The 23,598-nt window shown below is 39.0% G+C and overlaps 1 pseudogene; it reads left to right on the forward strand.

Moving 5' to 3' along the window:
• The first annotated feature begins 1,010 nt into the window (after positions 1-1,010).
• On the forward strand, positions 1,011-1,218 carry LOC114025208 (annotated as a pseudogene).
• The last annotated feature ends 22,380 nt before the right edge of the window (positions 1,219-23,598 follow it).

A 23,598-nucleotide genomic window follows, 5' to 3' on the forward strand; every position in this document is an offset into this window, starting at 1 on the left:
AGCCACTGTACCACCTAGCTGCCCACCCTCCATCATTTCTTACAGCATAGTAATATTCTAATACATTCATGTACCATAATTTGTTTAGGCATTCCCCAATCAATGGCCATCTACTTTGTTTCTAAATCTTTGCTACCACAAAAAAATGCTATTATAAATGTTTTGGTTTATTTGAGGACTTTCTTATCAATGAGCTCCTTAGGGTATAAGTCTAGTAGAGATATCTCTAGGTCAAATGACCTTTTACTTATTTTATTTACATTACTTTCCAGATTGATTGTACTGATTCATAGCTCCACTAACAATGCCCTACTGTGCTTATCTTCCCATAATTCCTCCAATATTAACTATTCCCAATTTTTGTCGTTTTCCTCCCAATCTATTGGGTATGGAGTGAAATCTTAGTATTGTTTTGGTGTTTATAGCTCTTATTATTAGTGATTTGAAGCATTTGTTCATATTGCTGTTAGAAGTTTGCAATTGTTTTGATCACTTTTATCACAAGAGATAGTTTTTTGAGGGGCAGCTAGGTGATACAGTGGATAGAGTACCAGCCCTGGAATCAGGAGTTCAAATCTTGCTTCAGATGCTTGACACTTACTATCTGTCTGACCCTGGGCAAGTCACTTAACTCCATTACCTAGTCAAAAAAATCATAAATTAAAATTATAAAAATTATAGAACTTGATCAAGTTAAAAAAAACTCAACATGTTTAAATTGGACAAGACTTATGGTGGGTATAAATTACATGTTTAAAAACTTGGAGATTTGTCATGTAGAAGAATGATTAGACTTGCTCTCTTTGACCCCAGAAGGCAAATCCAGAAGAATGGATAGAAGTTGCTGAGAAGTAAATTTTAGTTCAGTGTAAGAAAAACCATCCAAGGCCAGACCCAGTGAGCCAGGGAGCGAGTGGACTTCTACCCAACCACTCACCATCCAAACACCAACCACCGACCACCAACCACCGACCACCGACCACCAACCACGGACCCCGGCTCCTTGCGCCATGTACAGCAGCTCCAACATCGTCTCCATGAGGAAGGTGGTGCAGCAGCTCCGGCTCAAGGCCGGGCTCCACCACGTGAAGGTTTCTCAAGCTGCTGTTGATCTGAAATAGTTTTGCCTGCAAAATGTCCCAAAACGATCCCCTGCTGACTGGGGTATCTTCCAGTACTAATCCTTTCCGGCCCCAGAAAGTCTGTTCTTTCCTGTAGCAAGTTGATCTTAAGCTGCGTGGAAAGGATCTTCGAATCCGGTCTTCGTATGTGGATCTGTGAAGTGACGTGATGTTCTGTGATGTGAACTATGACCATTCAAAGGACAGAGAATTCTAAAGCCTGCACAAAAGTTTAATCTATACATGTGTAACAATGTGCCAAGTTAATCATCCAGATTTCAACTGTTAGACTTTCTCATCTACCTCTCCGAATTTTCATTGATTTCTGTTTTGTACACTGACAAGAATACAATAAAGTATTCAGATGAAAAAACAAAAACAAACATCCAAGCAATTGGAGCTATCCATAACTGGAATCAGGTCTCTCAGGAGGTAATGAAACATATATTACTATGAGACAGCAATGATGATATTTATCATTGGTGAGTATGGTAGATTTCATCTGACTTATGGCTTAGGATTGTAGATAAATTGCTTGACCTAGAAGCAGGAAGACCTAGGTTTAAATCTTGCATCTGACATTAGTCATGACCATAGGCAAATTATTGAAATTCTCTGAGCTTAACTTCTAAATTAGCAAAATGGGGATAATAACTGTAGTACTTTCCTCCACGTGTTATTGTGGATTCATATATACATCAGCCATTTTAAAAAAATTATTGATGGCTGTTACTTTTATTTATTATTTATCATTTTTATTATGGAGGCAGATAGATGGCACACTGGAGAGTTTGGAGCCTGGAGTCAGGAAGACTTGAATTCGAATTTGTCCTCAATACTTGCTAGCTTTGTGACCTTAGGCAAGTCACTTAAGCTCTGTTTGACTTAGCTTCTTCATCTGTATATCGGGGATAACGATGATACCTACATCACAGAGTTGTTATGAGGATAAAATGAGATAATATTTGTAAAGCACTTAGTATAGTCTCTCGCATAATGAACACTATATAAATGTGAGCTATCATCATCATTGTCATCATTACATAAGGTTATTTCAAAATATGTATTCCTGTTTTCTCTCATCCCAGTGAGATTTTCCCTTGTAACATGTAGCCTTGGGTTACAAAAACCAAAAGTGTTTCAGCAGAGCCTTCTTGGAATCACAGAGACTGGGAAATCTCCCTAGGGCCACAAAAATTTTGGAAGCCCTTCCAGGGATAATATAGAAATCTTGAGTTGCACTATTCTGAGGCAGTCAAGAGAATACAATCTATTCCAGGGTTCCTGTGCCCTTGTGGAAGGGACTTCCACTCAAGCTTCCAAGTACCAAATAGGGGAGGCAGAAAGGTAAGGGTAAGATGGATGTGAATGCATTTGCACACTGGAGAGTGAGAGAAAATAATTGTATGACAGGAATGGGCCAGAGCTGAAACCAAGACAAACCAGCAGTTGCAAAGTTGTGGCAATTGGTGAGAGTACAACCCAATCAACAGCTTTTTTCTTCTCTTTGCTTTTCTCAGAGCTGGGGAAATTTGTATCTAGGCCCAGAGTCTGAATTTCCATTTCTTCATTCAGAAACCTCCTTCAGACTGGCTAGAAGAAAGATATAGGAGAGAAGGAAAAGGTGACCCTGGCTGTGAGTCATATCGCATGAATCACATACCTTGTCTGAATATACCTCTACGTTTTTATGTTACTTTGACCTGCTTTATTAAATTACACAATCATTAACAATGAGTTTGAGCCAACAAATTCATAGTTCAAGACTGAGAAAATACAATCTAGTCCATGAGAGAAGAGATTTGGGGGAGTTTATTGTGGGAAGGGGAATGAGGAGATTAAAGAAGGTGTTTCTGCTATTTTAGTAATTTCCAAAGATATTCTGGAACATATCCATTAGACTGCCTTTGAGCCCAAAGAGAAAATTAATAAAAAGAGGAACCAGCTGCAGAAGGGGATGAGGTTTGCTGTGGTTGTCCTCAAGTGTACCCGAAAGGCACTGAATAACATATGCACAGGCTACATTGCTATACAGACCCAGTTAAACAAAGCCAACAAATGACAATTATTATTATCTAGTCTACCCCTTCGTTTTCATATGGAGCACATGGGACATTCTTCCTTACACATTAACCTCTCAGAAAAGCTACCACAAATCAAAGCTATTTTATGAGTCAACATCCATTCAAAGCTCAAAAGCTTCTACTTTTACTAGGCAATCAGCAGATACAAGTAATTCAAAGAAAGGGTTTTTTAGAGAAATAACACAGTAAAATAAAGTAGTAATGGAATATTTCCCCATCAACTTGGGTGACCTTCTTCTACAATGTACAAACTCTCAGTGCGAAGAGTGGAATGCATTTATGCATCATGCATCAGGGCACAGACAGAGAGAAAATGTGACCATGGAAGACACTAAAGGGGCGTGTGTGTCAGGTTTGGTCAGAATATGTGTACAGAGAGACTGCTCACACTTTTGGTGCTGCAGGGTCAGTGACGTCTTCTGGTGACATCACTGAGCCACACTACTGGGATTCTTCCCCACTGAGTGTTGCCCTTTGTTGAACCTAATTACTACCAATTACTACTGAACATCACGTCACATCCCTACAACAATGTACATCCTCTACATCCTCTGCTTGGAGGCTTTTACTGTTGAACTTTTTACTTTTTTTACTGTTTAGCTACTTTTTCAATTACTGTCCTTAGTTGCTATTTCCCATAAGAGAAATTGCCTCGGGGGGCAAAGCCAAGATGGCAGAGGGAAAGCAGTGACATGCTAGAGCTCTCCCCCAAACTCCTCCAAATACCTATAAAAATGGCTCTAAACAAATTCTAAAGCAGCAGAACCCACAAAAAAAATAGAGTAAAACAAATTTCCAGCCCAAGACAACTTGGATGGCTGATCAGAAAGGCATATTGTGCCAAGCTGGGAGAGGAGTGCAGTTCGGTGTGGGCACGCAGGCTGCAGTGACCCTGGAGCAGGCCTCAGAGGACTGAATCGCGGGCACCTGTGGCGGTTCCCAGACTTCTCAACCCACGAATGCCAAAGACAACTTAGAAGGTCAGTGGGAAAAGTCTATTACTGCGGTGAGAGAAGAAGCTAGATCTCAGCCACCCCAAGGGCAGAGACTGGCTTCTGAGCTTCCGGCCACAGACTGAGGGGGAATCCAGTGGCTGATTAGAGGGGGATTGCAAGGATCTCTTTGCCAGGGCTGAGGCAGGAATCTCTTGCTTTGCCTGTGCTTGGATCTGGGTCACAGTTCTGAGGGGCAGTCCTGGGGCAAGGAGGAGCGCTGGTGTGGTGGAGCTTGTTGTGGGGGTGGACAGGAAACACCTCGTCCCTTATCATAGCACCTTGGAAGAACTGACACTTTTCAGGTCCCTAGAAATATCTCTGAAAACTGCTGTACAAACCCCCAAAGCTTGGGACGGTATATTCTCCACATTGGAAACAGACTCTTACCTTAACAAAGAGTTTAAAACTCAAGTAATTGGTTGGGATCATGAGCAAGCAGCGCAAAAAGAGTCAGACTATATTATCTTACTTTGGTGACAAAGAAGATCAAAACATACAACCAGAAGATGAAAACAAAGTCAAAGCTCCTATATCCAAAACTTCCAAGAAAAATAGGAATCAGTCCCAGGCCTGGGAAGAGCTCAAAAGGGATTTTGAGAAGCAAGTAAGAGAAGTAGAGGAAAAACTGGGAAGAGAAATGAGAGTGATGCAAGAAAATCATGAAAAGCAAGTTAACAGCTTGCTAAAGGGGACTTAAAAAAATACTGAAGAAAATAACACCTTAAAAAATAGCCTAACCCAAAAGGCAAAAGAGGTGCAAAAAGCCAATGAAGAAAAGAATGCCCTAAAGAACAAAGTTGGACAAATTGAAAAGGAAGTCCAAAAGATTACTGAAGAAAATACTTCCTTAAAAATTAGAATAGAGCAATTGGAAGCTAGTGACTTTATGAGAAATCAAGACACTGTAAAACAAATCCAAAAGAATGAAAAATTAGAAAACAATGTGAAATATCTCATTGGAAAAACAACTGACCTGGAAAATAGATCCAGGAGAGAGAATTTAAAAATTATTGGACTATCTGAAAGCCATGATCAAAAAAAGAGCCTAGACATCATCTTTCAAGAAATGATCCAGGAAAACTGCCCTGATATTTTAGAACCTGATATTTTACGCAAAATAGAAACAGAAAAAATCCACCCATCTCCTCCTGAAAGAGATCCACAAAGGAAAACTCTTAGGAATATTGTAGCCAAATTCCAGAGTTCCCAGGTCAAGGAGAAAATATTACAAGCAGCCAGAAAGAAACAATTCAAGTACTGTGGAAACACAATCAGAATAACACAAGATTTAGCTGCTTCTACATTAAGGGACCGCAGGACATGGAATATAATATTCTGGAGGGCAAAGGAGATAGGATTAGAACCAAGAATCACATACCCAGCAAAACTGAGTATAATTCTTCAGGGGAAAAAATGGTCATTCAGTGAAATAGAGGACTTTCAAGCATTCTTGATGAAAAGACCAGAGCTGAATAGAAAATTTGACTTTCCAATACAAGACTCAAGTGGAACATGAAGAGGTAAACAGGAAAAAGAAATCATAAGAGACTTATTAAGGTTGAGCTATTTACATTCCTTCATGGAAAGATGATATTTGTAACTCATGAGACCTTTGTCAGTATTGGGGTAGTTGGAGGGAAAAAATTATATGTACTTAGATAGATAGATAGATAGAGAGAGAGAGAGAGAGAGAGAGAGAGAGAGATAGATAGATAGAGGGCACAGGGTGAGTTGAAGATGAAGGGGTCATATCTGGAGAACAAAATTAAGGGGTGAGAGAGGATTATACTAGGAGAAGGAAAAAGGGAAAGGTAGAACGGGGTAAATTATCTCACAAAAAAAAAACAAACAAAAGAAAAGGCTCTTACAGTGGAGGGGAACCAGGGGAAGGTGAGAGGAAATGAGTGAATCTTATTCTCATAGGATTTGACTTAAGGAGGGTATAACATACACACTCAATTGGGTATGGAAATCTGTCTTACTCTACAGGAAAATAGGAGGGGAAGGGGACAAGAGAGGAGGGGGATGATAGAGAGGAGGGCAGATTGGGAAAGGGGATAATCAGAAGCAAATACTTCTGAGGAGGGACAGGGTCAAAAGAAAAAATAGAATAAATGGAGGGGCGGGATAGGATTAAGGGAAATAGAATTAGTTTTTCACAGCATGTCTACTATGGAAGTGTTTTGCATAACTGCACAAGTATAGACTATATTGAGTTGCTTGCCTTTTCAATGAGGGTAGGTGGGGAGGGAAGAAGGGAGAAAATTTGGAACCCAAAGTTTAAAAAAAACATGTTTAAAAAAATATTTTCACATGCAACTGGGAAATAAGAAATACAGGAAATGGGGTACAGAAATCTATCCTGCCCTACAGGAAAATAGAAGGGGAAGGAGTGGAGAGATAGCAGGGAAAGCAGACTAGGGGAAGGGGTATCCAGAATGCATGCCATCTTGGGATGGGGGGAGGAGCAAGATGGGGTTAAAATTTGGAACTCAAAATCTTGTGGAAGTAAATGTTGAAAACTAAAAATAAAAAAAAAGAAATAAAAAAAAAGAAATTGCCTCTAATATATACTTTTATCTTCTAGTTCATGGGCTAAATTTTAAGATTTTTAGTATGAATAGTGGTAGGCCATCACATTACCCAAAGTTATCACTATTATAGTTTTATCTCCATATAGAATATGACAATTTCAGGAGTCTTAGTTCCTTTATAACAAAACCCACCCAACCAGTCAGCTAATTAGAACCTACTGGCATTTATGAGCAATGAGAGTAAAGACACTTCAGTGAGACTCATTTTCTGAGACACATTGGAAGGCAGGAAAGGAGAGAGACAAGTCAAAATCCAAAGTTATGTTATCCAATTAAATATATGTCTTAGTGCTCAGGGCTAGGTTCTTTATGGTATCTCAGTTTCTGAGCCCTTTTCAAAAAATCTCAGGTTTTGACATTTATGTTGGATTTCATAAGCAATAGGAGCCAAAGATAATTTTTGAGCAAAGGAATGATACGAGGGTCCTGTGCCTTAGGAAGATTATTCTATCGTCTGTGTGAAGGATTTTTTGGAGAGAAGAGAGACTGGAGATGAAAAAAGATAAACTAGAGTTCTTTCAGAATCATCAAAGTGAGATATGATTAGGGTTGCGGCATTGTGAATGGAGAGAGAAGCTGTGAAGGTAGAACTGGCCGAACATGGCAATGATGGTTGGACATGAGAAATGAGGGAAATGAAAGTCACATCCAAACCATCTGAAGTAGGAAAATGTTAATCCTAGTGCTTAAGCTGGTCCTTTTCCTTAATCAGATACTTAATCAAGTTTCTTAATCAGATTCTTCATGCTACAAATGTTAAAGTTCTCTTTCTTTTTGTTCTTCTCAGGAAAAGCAGTACAAAGGGAAGAACTGGAGAAAAATGGATGAATAAGGAGGATAGGCTATGCAAAAAGGGGAATAATAGGACAGAGCAACTCCCACTCTACCTTTTGTTTAGAGCAGGGATTCTTCACTTTTTGTTATGTTATGAACCCCTTTAGCAAGGTGAGAAGCCTCTGGACCCCTTCTCAGAATAATATCCTTAAATTCATAAATTACCATGGATTACAAAGGAAAGTAATGCTATCAGAACACAGTTACCAAAGGAAAAAAAAAACAAGAAAAAAAGTTATGGAGACCAGGTTAACCTTCAATTCTATAAGGTAAGTTGAGAACATCAACCTGAGTAAGGGGAGTCTTAGAAGACCTGTGTTCTTGTCTTAGTTCTACTGTTTACTTCATTCCAATCTGAGTCTCAGTTTACCCATCTGCAAAATTAAGTGGTGGACTAGATAATCACTAATGTCCCTTCTAGCTCTAAGACTCTTTGCTTCTACTTTGTAATCAATCACTCTTTTTTGTACCTAGGAAAAACAACACAGAATAGTGGCTAACATCTTGTGAACCCATTTAAATTTTTCTTACCAAGAGAAAAGGGTTTTTTTTTTCCCAATTCTGTTTATCTCTTTCAACTTTCAGAAATTCTACTTTAGTCTTTGGGGGGGTGTCCATTTGCTAGTTTTCTTGGGGATTTTTATTTGCATCATCAATTGATTGTTATCTACCTTCTCTCAATTGTTGAAGAAATTATTTACAGATTTTAAATTTTCTATGAAGAACTGCTTTACCTGCATTTCAGTAAGTTTTGGTACGTTGTTTCATTGTTATAATTGTAAAAATCATTCATTCTATGATTTGTTCTTTAACCTACACATTCTTTAGAATTATACTTAGCCCCTATTTAATTCTGAATCATTTCTTTAAATATGCTTTATTTAAAAATAGTACTGTTTTGTGGTCTGTAGAGGATATGTTTAATATTTCTGCTTTCCTGAATTTGCCAATGAATTGTTTACACTACAATACATGACCTTTTTTTTGCAAAAGTGGCATGAGGAGCTGAAAAATATGTGTGCTATTTATAATCCCCATTCAGTATTTCACAAAGTTTTATCATACGTTATATTTCTAAATTCTTATCCAGATCCTTAACTTCTTTCTTATCTTTTCATCATATTAGTTTACTTCTAGAAGGAGTACTTTGAAGTTACCCAGAAATTATTATTTTACTTTCCAGTACTCCCTGTAGTTTAATTAGAATTTTCTTCGAGAAATTACATGTGATGTAGTTTGGTTCATATACATTCATTGCTGATATTGTTTCAATATCTGTGGTGACTTTAGCTTCCCTGCTTATTTCTTTAAAAGGTATCTATTCTTTTATAACTATTGTCTTGTCTGGATTATGATTGCTGCCTTGCATTTTTGGGCAGCATTTGAGGCATGATAGATTTTATACCAAAACCTCTTTTTAACTTTCTCTGAATTTTTTGTTTAAATGGGATTCTTACAAACAAGCTATTGTTGTGCTTTGCTTTCTGATTTGCCCTCCTCTGTTTTATGGGTTAGCTTATTCCATAAATATCCGTGGTTATGGTTCATACTTTTGATTTTCTGTGAATCATATTTTATAATAATGTTTCTCCTCTTTGCTCCCAATCCTAATATTTATAAGGAAAAACCAGTAGAAAAAGACAAAAGAAATCAAACCACGAGTAGTAAAATATAGTTGGAAGCATCTAATTTCAATCCTTCCTCTCTCTATGTAGCCCATATTTAGAGTATAAGATCATTCCTATTTATCTCCATATTTATACTCTCCTTAATCAGCCCTCCATAGTTGGCATTAATTATCCTTGTGACTCAACTGTTCCTTCATTCAACTATCCTCAACTTTATCTTCTTTCTTAAACCTTTCTATTCTTTCTCCCTGTCCATATCCAGTTCCCTATTTCTGTATTAGACTTCTACTATACACTCTTCCCCTCCTCCCAACTTTCCCATGCCTCGCTCAGATAAGAATGAGAATCATTTTTACCACCCTTACCCCCACCATGTTTGTATAATCTTCAATTATGTCTTTATTACAAGAAATATATATTTCTCTCTCTTCCTCTCTAGTGTGTTTTCTCCTGCCTGTCTGCCTTCTTGTCTTTTAGTCTCTGCCTATTCCTGCCTATCTCTCTCACTCTCTGCAAAACAGATAAAACAAAACACTCAGATCCAAAGTATGTCTTTATTTATTCTCTCCCTTTCCCTCCCTTTTTTGACTCTTGAAGATAGTGGAATTCTGAAAGAAAATACTCTCTTCTTTTAGGATATTAACAATTGATCAGTATTCAGTCTTTTCAGGTTCCTCAAAAGTTATTTAACTTTCTAGGTTTCTCTTGTTTCTTTTTTTTTAATTTCAAAGATTCTTCCCAGTTCTAGTTTTCACAGGAAGGCACTGATTCTATTAAAGATTCATGTTTTTTTTTTTAACCTTCAGAATTGTTCTCAGTTTTCCAGAACAAGATATTCTTGGTTTTATGTATTTTTCTTTTTGGTATATTGTATTCCATTCTTTTTTTATTCCTCATATTTGTTCCACTATCTTCTGTAATCCTGATTGTGATTCCCTAATATATGATTTGTTTTTTCATGGTTATTTATAGTACTTTTTTTTCTTTGACCTAGAAAATACGGAGTACAGTGTTTATATTCATAAGTATGCAGTATCTCTGATAAAGGCCTCATTTCTAAAATATATCAAGAACTGAGTCAAATTTATAAGAATATAAGCCATTCCCCAATTGAGAAATGGTCAAAGGATATGAATAGGCAGTTTTCAAATGAAGAAATTAAAGCTATCTATAGTCATATGAAAAAATGGGCTGCAACTATTGATTGGAGAAATGCCAATAAAAACAACTATGAGGCACCACATCACACCTATCAGATTGGCTAATGTGACAGAAAAGGAAAATGATAAATGTTGGAGAAGATGTGGAAAAACTGGAACACTAATGCATTGTTGGTGGAGTTGTGAACTGATCTAACCATTCTGGAAAGCAATTTGGAACTATGCCCAAAGGACTATAAAGTTGTGCATGCCCTTTGACCCAGCAATGCCACTTCTAGGTCTGTATCCCAAAGAGATGATAAAAATGGGAAAAGGACCCACATGTACAAAAATATTTCTAGCAGCTCTTTTTGTGGTGGCAAAGAATTGGAAATTAAGGGGATGTCTATCAATTGGGGAATGGTTGAACAAGTTGTGGCGTGTGAATGAAATGGAATACTATTGTTTCATAAGAAATGATGAACGGGCAGACTTTAGAAAAAACCTGGAAAGACTTACATGAACTGATGCTGAGTGAAGTGAGCAGAAGCAGGAGAACATTGTGCACAGTAACAGGAACATTGAGTGATTAACTTTGATAGACTTAGCTCTTCTCCCAAATGCAAGGATCTAAGATAACTCCAAAACACTCATGATGGACAATGCTATCCACATTCAGAAAAAGAACTATGGAGTCTCAATGCAGATTGAAGCATACTATTTGCTCTCTCTCTCTCTCTTTATTTCTTCTTTCTCTTGATTTCTCCTATCGGTTCTAATTGTTTGCAACATGACTAAAGTGAAAACATGTTTAATATGAATTTAATATGTAGAGCTTATATCAGATTGCATACAGTTTTTGGGGAAAGGGGGAGGGAGAGAAAATTTAGAACTCAAAATCTTATGGAAGTGAATGTTGAAAATGAAAAATTAATTAATTAATAAAAAAAGAAAAATGTATTTGTAGATATGTTAAATTTAGGGCTTCTTTCAGGTGGTGATGTGGATTTTGTCTATTTTTACTGCCTTTGGTTTCAATAATTTTGAACAGCTTCTTTTTGTGATATCTTAATATATGGTAACTGCTTTTTTTGTTTTGACATGATCTTCATGCACCACAATTATCTTCAAATTACCTATCTTTGTCTTATTTTCCAGGTCAACTGATTTTGATGGCAGATGTTTCACATATCCTTTTAAGTTTTTGGTCTTTGAATTTTTTTCTCTTATTTCTTATGTCATCGAATTTTTGAGTTTTGTCTGATCTATCTATTTTTCAGGTTACCTATTATGCCGAAAAGACTTTCTGGCTTCTGTTATAACTTGTTTATTTTCCTTCCAATTTCTTCTTCAAAATTTCTAATTCATTCTCTATCTCTATCTCATCCTTTAATAGGCTTTCCCTTCATTTTGGGAATCATTGTGACCAACCCATTCTTCCTCCAGGGTTCTATATATAATTATTGTGGAATTATTTTCTTTTTCTGGAATTTTATCTTGAGATTTTCTTAATTCATAATATTTCTTCTGTATTCTCCTTTTTCGAGTTTCTTCAAAAAGAATGACTAGAGAAGACCCTTCTCTTTGCTGTTTCTTTCTCTTTTTTAAATCTTTATTTATTTAACTTTTAATTTATGAGATAAAATAAACATTTCCATGACAGTATAATGAAAAAGGATTGCACATAAAGCTGCAAATCTATTATGTACAACTTGTTATTCCATTTAAATATATAATAAAATTATCATGTAAATTTTTTTTCTTTTTTTCCCTTTTCATCTCCCTGCCCTAGAGATGGCTACAATTAGATACACACACATACACACACACACACACACACACACAAAATCATTCTATATATATTCCTATTTATCAATTCTTTCTCTGGATGCAATAGCATCTTCTTTCATATGTCTTTTGTAGTTAATTTAGGTATTTATAATAGTTAAGATAACTTATTTGCTCAAAGTCGTTCTTAAATCAGTATTGCTGTTACAGTATACAATGAATGTTCTCTTGGTTTCGTGTCTTTCCATGTTTTTCTAAGATCATTGAGTTCGTCATTTGTTATAACCTAGTAGTGTTACATCACAATCATATGCCACAACTTGTTCAGCCATTCCCCAGTTGATGGGCATCCCTGCAATTTCTAGTTCTCTGCCACCACAAAGAGATCTGCTATAAACATTTTAGAACATACAGGTTCTCTTCATTTTTCCATAACCATCTAGGTCAATCAATAGTGGTATTAATGGGTCAAAGGGTATAGACAGTTTAATAACTCTTTGGGCATAATTCCAGATTGCTCTCCAAAATGGTTCACAATTCGACCAACAATGAATTGGTGCTCTGATTTTTCCACATCTCCTCCAACATTTGTCTCTTTCCTTTTCAATCATTTTAGTCAATCTGATAGATATAAAATGATATCTCAAGGTTATTTTAATTTGTATTAATCTAATCAATAATGATTTAGAGCATTTTTTCATATAACTATAAATTATTTTTATTTCTTCGTTGAAAAAACTGTCTGCTCATATCTTTTGACCATTTATCAATTGGGAAATGACTCATCTTCTTAGAGATTTTATGAAGGTCTTTATGTATTTGAGATATGAGAAACTTTATCTGAGAAACTGTAAAAGGTTTTGCAATTTTCTGTTTTACTTCTGATATTGGTTATGTTTGTTTTATTTGTGCAAAACTTTTTAAATTTAATGTAGTCAAAATTACCCATTTTACAACCTAACTTTGCTCTCTATCTTTTGTTTATTCCTAAATTATTCACCTATCCATAAGTCTTGCTGTTTGTTTCAAACCACTTTAGTTCCTTAATGTACCTGGGGTGGGAGAGAAGGCATTTTTTTTAATAGAAATACACTAAGTTCTTAGTCCCCTACAGTAGGGAAGTGATCAAGCCTACTAAAAATTGCATCTTGTATCTGTCCCCTCCCAAAAGTCTTGGTCCAGAACACTCAGAAAATGATTGTTATTTTAAATGATATGACTGATCCAGGGATCCTGGTCTCTGTTCCTTACCACCTCATACAGCCCCAGCGGGGTAGCTGAGTTTGTATCATGGTAGTTTCTGGACTTTTCCCCTTGCCATTGTGCTGAACTGGGACATGGAACCAGGGCCAGGCCCCTTTGAAGAGTATTGGTTAGGAGTACTCAGGTCATTCATTGTCTGCCACTTTTGGCAGTTCTGGGTAGGGGTAGATGAACTGCGATGGTCAAAATCTCTGGGATCATTTCCTTCACACAGACTTGGGCTGTGAAGCTGAGCTAGGGACAGCCCCTGCCTCTTATACCCCTGTCAGGAGTCCTGGATGGGATGGCAGAGCCCAGGTCCCAAATCCTGGAAAAAGGTTGGTGAAGCAAGGGATTGAAATCAAATGGGCAGAAGTGTGCAGGCAGGGGTCATGGTCCCTGGGGCCTGCCACCTCCCACAATTCTTACTGGGATTAAAGATGAAACTATAGAGCTTCCCTTGGAACTGGTTCAGGATGAGAGTTTATTGAGTGGTCCTCAGTTGCTATGTGTAAGTGCTTTGAGGGAGGGAAGGAGTTATGGAGATTACCTCACTGGTAAAGCCAATTCACTCTGGAGCTCTTAGATTGGACTTCAATAGGTCCCTACCCACTCACCACTTACTGGTTATTTTTTGGGCCCTCCTTGCTCAGAGTCAATTTAAATAGTTACTGTTTCTCTTTGAACCCTGAGGGTCTTCGCCTCCCAGTTTGATTTCATTATTAAAGGGGCCGTCCCTTGACTCACTTATTAAAGAGACTTATTCACATGTTGCCTCACTCAAAAGAAGAACCTGAAAAGAACTGAAAAGTCATCCTGATCTATATCTGGCCACTGGACCCACGTGGCTCTGGAGGAGAAAGTGAGGCTGGTAACCTAGCACAGCCCTCTCTCATTCAAATCAAAGTCAATTGCAAGTGACATCATCATCTTCCTGATGTCATGGTCCTCTTTGAGAAGGAAGGACAAACACACAACAACCTCTGTGGTATATGATGGTCCTCTGCTTCATTTGCAACTGATTTCTATTGTCCCTGAGGTTCTAGAGGAAGCTGGTTGTTGTTATTGTTGTTGTTCAGGAGTTTCAGTTGTGCCTAACTCTTCCTGATCCCTTTTAGGGTTTTCTTGGCAAAGATACTGGAGTGGTTTCCATTTCCTTCTCCAGCTCATTTAATAGAGGAAGAGCTGAGGCAAACAGGGTTAAGTGACTTGCCCAGGGTCATACATCTGGTAAATGACTGAGGCCAGATTTGAGCTCAGAAAGATGAGTCTTCCTGACTCTAGGCCTATCCCTCTATCCACTGTGCTACCTAGATGGCAGAGGGAGCTGGACTTGGCTAGAAATGTTAACATTTTTGCCAGTAGTAGAACAAAATATAATAGAAGAAAATAATGAATTTAAACTCTAAATGTGAATGGATTAAATTTTTCAATAAAATTAAAGCGAATAGATAAGAATACAAATACCAATAATTTGTTGCCTACAATAAACCTATTTGAATCATATTGACAAATACAACAAATACAGTAAAAATTATATTGTTTCATTCCCCCCCAAAAAAGTGGGAATAATTATCTTGATTTCAGTTAAGGCAACAATAAACCTTAAAGCACAATATAGAATGAGATATTATAATTCTCTAGTATACCACAGAATGGTCTAACCAATATTCTGTTCATGTAATGGGTACATGAACTTCAGTAATAGGAATCAACAGCAAAAAAAAAAAAAAAATCCTCAGTACCTGTTTATGGGGCCAACAGCCATAAAATATTCAGTTAACTCTATCTTATGTTGTGAAGGGGAAGAAGACTATGAGTAAGCTGCATCCCAACCCTCTTCTGCAGCTGGCTTTTAAATGCAATTTCATATCTTTTTATATTGCAAGGAAAGTATTCTCCCAATATTAATTAATACTGTGTGAATTATTAGGCATTCCTAGACACACTGTGCTAGCGGCAGAAAGTAATAGACCTAGGAGTATTTTGGCTAGTTGGGGGAGGATTTTGCCTGTAATTTTAAAAAACTTTGGATAATTTCCAAGTGAATAAACTATTATCAGATACTTTGAAATATGTAATCTTAAAAAAAATAGTCTTCCCTTGTCCAGTGTATTTAGACAAAATTGAATCCTTCCTAGTTTATTTATCCTGTGACCTCAGAGATCCTAGGACAGAAGGGAGAGACATTTGGAAAATATGAAAAAAAAAACAAACCAAAACCCTACCTTGATATTGACACCAAATTTCTCCTAAATGAGAAATCAGCTGAGATGCAATCTGAGATCAGATTGGACTCAATCTGTATTATTAATTCTGTCCAGTATCCTGGAAGCATAGATTGTCATCTCTAGAAACTCTGCTTTGTGACTCAATATCAGTGTCCAACATGACTTGTCCTAGAAAGATCATTTAATCTCTGAGAGTAGAAAAAGAGATGGACATCTACATTTTACAAATAGCAGAAATGATCCCAAAGAGCTGTGGTCAGGAGCATGAAACAGGTAACATCAGGTCTGAGGCTCTAGTACGCATGTGTACATGAAGCCCATGGTTGGCAGACATAGGTATGATATGAGTCTGGCTCCCCTCTCCCAAGAGTAGGGCAGCTAAGGGCTAGGCCTGCATGTTACTTGGAGGTTGAGGGTGGGGGGAATCCCCCAGGAGCACTGCTAAAGCTGGACACTCTTTTTTCCAGTCTCTGAGAATTTTATCCATCTGCCTTTTCTCAATATCAATCTGGTCTAGGAGCATGAGTCTGGTTCAGAAGGAAAGTCACTTTTCTGGTCTCTCTAAGAGGGGATGAGGGAAGCCCTTAGCTTACACTCATCAGCTTCCCAACAAATCTGGTTATACAAAAGATCATTACAAACACCAAATAATGAGTGAACTTATTTATTCAAGCAAAACAGCAAACAGAAATTGGAGAAGTCCCACAGATTAGAATTTACTAGAAAATACAGAAAAGTAAATGAGCCAGGAGTAAGATAAAATCTTAACTCAGAGCAAGTGAGAAAGGAGAATGTCATCCAAGAAGAATTTCTTCTGGATAACAAGGGCTGAAAGTCCAATATTTTGGAGTTTCAGTCTCCTATACATGTCAGTGGCACTGGGGAGATCTTGGTACTTCTCTCTCCATACTATGTTTCTTGAAAATTCTCCAACCATCTCCCGTCAGTCCTTTCTCTCCTTACTCCAGTATTCAGTGTCTCAATCAGCTCATTCAATCAAAGGTCATGTCTTCCTCTGAGTTTGCAGCCCAGAATTGCTTCACAAAATCTCCTATGCTTCTGTACAAGCAAGGTTATAGACATAAAATAGAATGTGAAAAGAGCTAAGTGGAGATGCAGACAAAAAGCCTGAGAAAAATCTGAAGAAGAAGAAATGATTATATTACTAAACAGTTTTTAAGGCCCTTTCCAACTCTAATGTGATAAAGGATACCCAATGCATACAAGGTTTGAATCATCCAGTCTGACTGAATTCTTCTCTTTGTATAGGGATATTTGGCTTTATGTAAATACAACCCTAGTCTCATACACTGAAAGACAAGAGTAGAGAACGAAGAAATGAATGGAAGTTGAGGTGGAAAGCCAAAAGTGGCTCATTCATATTAGCAGTTTGAGTTTGTTTAAAAAAATAAATAAATAAATGCACACACGTATTGTTCTTTTTAAATTGCCCCAAGACAAAATTGGTGAGTGTCATACCTATGTCAAAATGAGGTAATAAAATATTTATAGGTTCTTCCCCATAATATATTTTGTTTTTATCATATGGGTTTAATGTACTCTACCTTTTTCTTCAATTTTCCCACCCCCACCCCTTTGCCTGTCTTCTTTGTCTTCTGGGGCCTATTCCCTTTGGAAATGCATTAGTTACCATGGAAACCTTAATGTCATTTTTTACGAGTGGAGTTTGGTACAGCATGGAGTTAATTTATAGGGTGGTTAGGAATTCATGCCATGACTGGTGAAACATGAGACTTTATTATGATTTCTATATCCACCTGTGTTGTAGAAATAGAAATGTTCACACTATTATTTGTACGGTTGTCATTATTGTGAATTGTCTTTCTGCAGTAAGGAGTGCAGCACAAAGAACAAGTCAAAGTACTTGAAGTCAGAAGACCCGAGTTCAAATTCTGACTTTTCTAGTTGCTATTTGTGTAACCTTGGCCAAGTCACTTCACTTTTCTGGGGCTGTTTCTTAATCAGTAAAATAAGTAGATGATCTCTAAGATAACTTTTTAACTCTAAATCCACTATCTAAGCTTATTTTTAAAACTGACAATAATAATAATAGCCATTCTACAGTACTTTCTCACAACAACACTATAAAGTCAGTAATGAAAGTATTACTAAGTTTGCTTTACAGAAGTGGAAACTGAAGATCAGAGTTAGGACTCAAATCCAACTCCAAGTCTTATAGTCAACCCTTGAAATTTTGAGGCCTCTACTGATGTGAATGACATTTCACTAAGTGTATTCATTATCCCTGCTTCGGTTACTCAATGTAAAGTGCATATTTGAGATAATAAAGAATGAAGAATTCATTAGGCATTTCCACTAAAAGCTGCATGATTTCATAGTGGTACCTTCACTTTTAGGGTCAAGTGCAGTCTTTCGAGATGCAGGGGAGTAGAACAGGTAATATTTCAAAGCCTTTTTCATTTCTAAGAATCTAAGAGGCAACATGGTATAAAGGAGTAAATACTGAACTTGGAGTCAAAAAAGACCTGGTGTTGAACTTAGATTCTGACAATCACTAGTTAGATGACTTTGGGCAAATCTGTTAATCTTGCTGAATCTCAGCTTGTCCCTCTGTAAAATGGGGAAGAAAATTTCTGCAACCTTCTATCTCACAAAGTGGTTGTGAGGAAAGTGCTTTGTAAACTTTAAAATGGGATAATATTAGCACCTACCTCCCAGGATTGTTTCAAGCATCAAATGAGATTTTTTTAAATAAAGCACTTAGTACAGAACCTGGCACATAGTAGGTGCTATATAAATGGGGTGTATAGGGTATTCAGGAGGGACTATCACCTCTAGTATGAGGGCTTGTTGAGACCTTTTCAGGGCTTCTCATTCACCTTTGGTGTCCACCTGTCACCCAACTCTCACCTGTGGTTCTAAGATGCTGTAGCATGTGCAGTGGCTACACCCTGGCAAAACTGTCTTGGCAGATGGGCTAAACCAGGTTGAGAGTAACCTAAAGTCCTCAAACCTGTCTGTGAGTAAGAGGGAGGTCTACCCCAAGGACGTGAAGATTTTACCTGGTGGAATGGGTATATGAGAACAATTTGTTTCAATGGTCATGAACGCAGCTGAAGCAGGTGCTGTGGAGTGCTCAGAGCTTGGTGAGACATTGAAGACACCAAGTTCACCCACTTTGTCCCAGGCCATCGCCAGTCATCTTGACTTTTGTCCTGACACTCAACTTTGATGACTCTGGAAGAGAGTGTGTGGCCAATTAATTTCTGCAACTCTGCCTGAATCCAATTGGACTTAAATCCAATTCATACTAATGGTCAAGACACCACCCAGTGATGTCACTGATCCTCTTAGAAATGAAGGACAATCAACAACTTTATCTTTCCGAGTTCTAGCTTCCACTTGAGAAAGTAGAATGAAGCTTGTTATTTAAACCTGCCTCTTAAAATATACTTCAAGAGTTTGTAATTTCATCAATGTGGGTTCTCATTTTATTGAGATAGATAACAACCCTTTCCATACCTTAGTGAACAGTCTTTTGTGAGTTGCTGTGTCTGAAATACCCATAAACCTGCAAAGAGGGAGCAGTGTGATATAATGAAAGAAAATACAAAGCCTCTAGAGGAAGACTTGGGCTCAAATTTCACTTCTGATACTATCTAAGTGACCTTGGACAAGTCACTTAACTTCTGTGGGCCTCAATTTTCTACTTTGTAAAGTGAAGGGGTTGAACTAGATCACCTTTGAGGTTTTTTCTAGATCTATGATCCTGAACCAGCCTAATGATAAGTCTGTTCAAACTTAGCTTGGCTTATCCTGAAACTGAAAGCATAAAGCTCATCCCTGGGACCATTTCTGGAACCCTTCCAGAGCTTATGCTCCCCTGGCATAGCTTTGGAGAACCTGGTGTCACCTCCATGCCAGAGTGAAGCATCAGAGGAGGTCGTTAGGAGACGAAGATATTTTGCTAATAATATTACATGGCAATTACCTTTGTGACGTAAAGGATGGTCTCATTGGGAATATGCACTAAGTAAGAATAACATTCTATACCTTCTTCTGACACTTAAATTCCAAGGCCCTGTACAATACCCTTTGAGTTTTATTGCAATTCTTGCAAAAATTTTGGCTACAATGTCCCATCAGCCCAAGCAGCTGTCCAGGAGGAAGAACTGGGGGAGGGAAGGGAAGCAGAGTTGGGGCAGAGGAGCTTCTACACATGGTAGGAATAATAGTTCTTAGCAGTTCTGCCAAGGTATAGCAGAGAACTCTCCATCAACAAAAGATGCTATCTACAAATGCCCTGGAGTCTGGAAGACCTTTGAGTTGATTGTCTTAAAATAAAAACATAAATAAGGCAAAAACTCAAATCCAACTGACTAAGGGAAAACAAGTTTGCCTATCATCTGGTCTTTCATTTTCCCACACATTCCCAATACCCTTTGCTTGGAATAGGAATAACTCTGACTAGTAATATATCTGTTAAAATGTACCAAACACAAAAGTATTTTACATATGCATATATTATTTCTGTTCAATCTTTCAACCACAGAGTGGTGCTATTGCAAAAGATAAGGGAGGGTGGAGTACAGCCTTGCTTTTTTTTTTTTCCTATTTACTCAAAAGAGGAAGTTATAAGGGGTTTTCAATAAGGAGATGAGCTGACTGCTACTCTTAGGAAGTACAATGCAAAGAATTTTGATACCTAGGATGCCTTCCTTACAAATGAAGTTTCTTGCTCCTAGATAAAACAAGGAATGTGGAAGATGGTCAATGACCCAAAATACAGATGCTACTATGATACTAAGTCACCAAGGTGGCATCCACTCAAGCAAAGTGGAAGGGTTGAAACAATCATCTAGAAAGTGAGACATACTAATAACTCCCAACAATGCTGTGAGGTAGACATTATATTATTTTGCCCATTTCACCTTTGAGGAAACTGAAGGTCATAGAAGTTGTGACTTGTACTCTGGTTTGCCCAATGGGATTAAACCTAGGTCTCTACTCATTCCAAGTCCAATGCTTCTTACAAGAGCCTGGTATGTTTTGTGAATAGTATGGAATGTCTGGCTACATAGCTGAACTGCTGGGCTTCCCCTCTCTTCAACTTGGGTAGACACAACTGAAACCTTCACACCCAAGTTTCACTGGAGAACAAAAGAGCTGCTACACAGTGTCAAAATGACGGTAGTAGATGACTATCCCCCTCAACTCCCCCACCCCCACACTCTCCCCCCTCTGTCCCCGACCTCTTAAAAATATTTTACTCCATTCCAATTCTTTGCCACTCAGTCTGTTCAGGTCAGCTATCACATTGCCATTCCTTAGAAGCCTTTCTGAAAAGGGAGTGAGTGGAGAAGCCCCTCACGTTTCGGAATTTGTCATAGTTCTCTTACAAGATGGGGGGTCAGAATGGGGGGAGGGCTGCTGGTGATGACTGCTGAATCACATCTTTGCTTCCCCACCAATTCATTTACAGAGAGGAAAGGCAGGTTCTCCCTCTCACCACCACCATCCCCCCCTTTCTATATATTTGACAAGATGAAGGTGTCGATTCTCGTATTACAAGGCTTGCCAACTGCATGCAAAAACACACCACTTCAGGACAAAACCCGAGCTGAGAATCAAGGCAAACTCATTTTTGGTTTCTGCCTCTCCGTGAGAAGGGGAGTCAGTTGAAGGCATTTGCAGAACAAATCGCTGGTCTTACACTCTTTTTCTTTCTCTGATTTTTTTCAAATTCAATTTCACCCCCTTCCTTTACCCTCCTCAGGGCAGTCTGAGACAGGGGAGCTCACCACTGGACAGTCAACACCTATTTTTAACCCTTTAATTGCAACAGTTGCAGAGTCTCTTCTTTCACCCATCTCCCCCCACCCGCACCCCAACCTTCCCCTTGCCTTTTTTTTTTCCTGTTCTGTGATACGAGGACCCCGCTGGAGACTGGGAGAAGAGCTTAGATGCTGGGCTTTAAGGGTACTATCCTCTTGTCAAAGAATCTGAATCTTGAGTCCACAATCCTTTCTTTGACAAGGGGAGGGGAAGGGGGGGCAGAGAAAGAAGAGAGGGGAGGGCAGGGAGGCGGGCAGAGAGAGGGAGAAAACCAAACCCAAACAGTACACGCCCAGCCCAAGTCTTGATGGGGGGAGGAGGGGAAAAGCCTCAGCCATCTAACCTGGGCTGGGAGAAAACCTAGCTAGAACTGGGGATACCTTGGCGCGAGGTACCTAAGGAGGACCCAACCCCTCGGAGGGGCTGCGGGAGGTGACGCCCCAGAGTCTCGGTGAGCGCTTCTCCACATTTTCGATGTGACAGCCCCCATCAGCCGGGATAATGACGAGGCAGGTACAATCTATATAGTACGCAGCCCCCAACCTCATTTCTCACCACCCCTTACTGACTTCCCTGCTTCTCCCACTCCCCGCCCCCTTTGACTTCCCCCAGCCGCTCTTTGCTGCCTAGTTCGGGCTGACGCAGGCATACTTCTGCCGCCACTAAGGGGGTTACTAAATTTTCGAATACTTCCCAGACCCCCCACCTTGGGGGAGAGGCGAAGACTGATCGGACCCCAGTCTGGTTTCGAAGCTCTGAGATAACAGAATGAATGCAGTACTGGATACTTTTAATTTTTTCTCCCTGCTTAGTATCACTACAGTACTACCTTGAAGCTCCAGAAGGAGATAGATTGTAAGGGTAGGGGACTGATTATTAAGATAAGGGAGTGAGATGTCGGGGACCTGGGAGAAGTATCTTTGTTAACGTGGGGTAGGGGAACCAGGCAAATGCTTAAGCGACTTTAGGGGCCTCTATAACCTCGTCCTTTCAAATAGGTGCTTCAAGCTCACTTAAAACATTCTTGATTTGTTTTTATTGTCTATAATACTACTGTATTTTTTTTTTCCAGTGCTCTAGGTGGGAAAGACAAGACGATTTAAGCCGGAGGGTGGGGAGGGAGAGAGAGAGAGAAAAGGAGGAGAGAGAGAGAGAGAGAGAGAGAGAGAGAGAGAGAGAGAGTCGGGACTAGGAAGGTAGCTAAAATTATATCACCTCCTCTACTGCAATGTCCGTATTTCGAATATTTTTAAAAGGATTTCACATTGCTCCCATTCCTACTCTCACCCCAGTTCTGAGAGATCCTAGGGCTCTTTCTCTATCGAGCTTATCTGCTGAAGGAGACGTGAGCCGCTACTTCTTGGCTTCGGGGAGAGGTTGTTTTTTGTTTTTCTCCCTCTCCCTCAGCTCAACGCCCCCCTCTCCTCACACCCCGCACCTCCCCCTCTCCCCCCTTCCCGTCCCCCTCCCCCAGTCTCAACCTTTCTGCTGAGTGGTGGAGAAGTATCCCCCCCGGGAAACTACCTCGGAGTTGTAAAGAAGAAAGTAGAAATCCTGCATCGCCAGAAAAAGAGTGACACCCCCCCTCACCCATCCACTACCCAGACACACACACACACACACACACACACACACACACACACACACTCACACACTATTCCTGTTTGCTCTCCCACCCACTTTTCTGACTTCACCTGTCTTGACTACTTTCGAGCACCAAGACTGGCCAGCAAGAGCTGACAGTTTGTTCCGTGTGTGCGTGCGTGTGTGCGTGCGTGTGTGTGTGTGTGGAGGAGGGGGCGAGCGGTATTTGTGTTTATGTGTTGCGAGTTAGAGGAAAGGGCCTGAGGTTGGGGAGGGGGATGGGTTTGGGTAGGAGGGGGGAAGAGATCTGTAACTCGAAGGGTCTAGGGATAGGAGGAGGGGTTTAAAAATCAGACTCACACAGGCTGAGGAATCGAGGTGAGCTAACCCCTCTTTTCCTAAGAAAAAATAGAGGAAAAAGTAGGGGGAGGTCCAAGAAGAACTAACAACAGCTACAACAAAAAAAGACCTGTTGAAGCAATTTAATCTGAATAATAGGACCCATACAGTGTAATACAACACAAAACAATACGTGTCCGGT

This window comes from Vombatus ursinus, unplaced genomic scaffold, assembly GCF_900497805.2.
Source record: "Vombatus ursinus unplaced genomic scaffold, bare-nosed wombat genome assembly UNPS02014830.1, whole genome shotgun sequence".
NCBI classification, from domain to species: Eukaryota; Metazoa; Chordata; class Mammalia; order Diprotodontia; family Vombatidae; genus Vombatus; species Vombatus ursinus.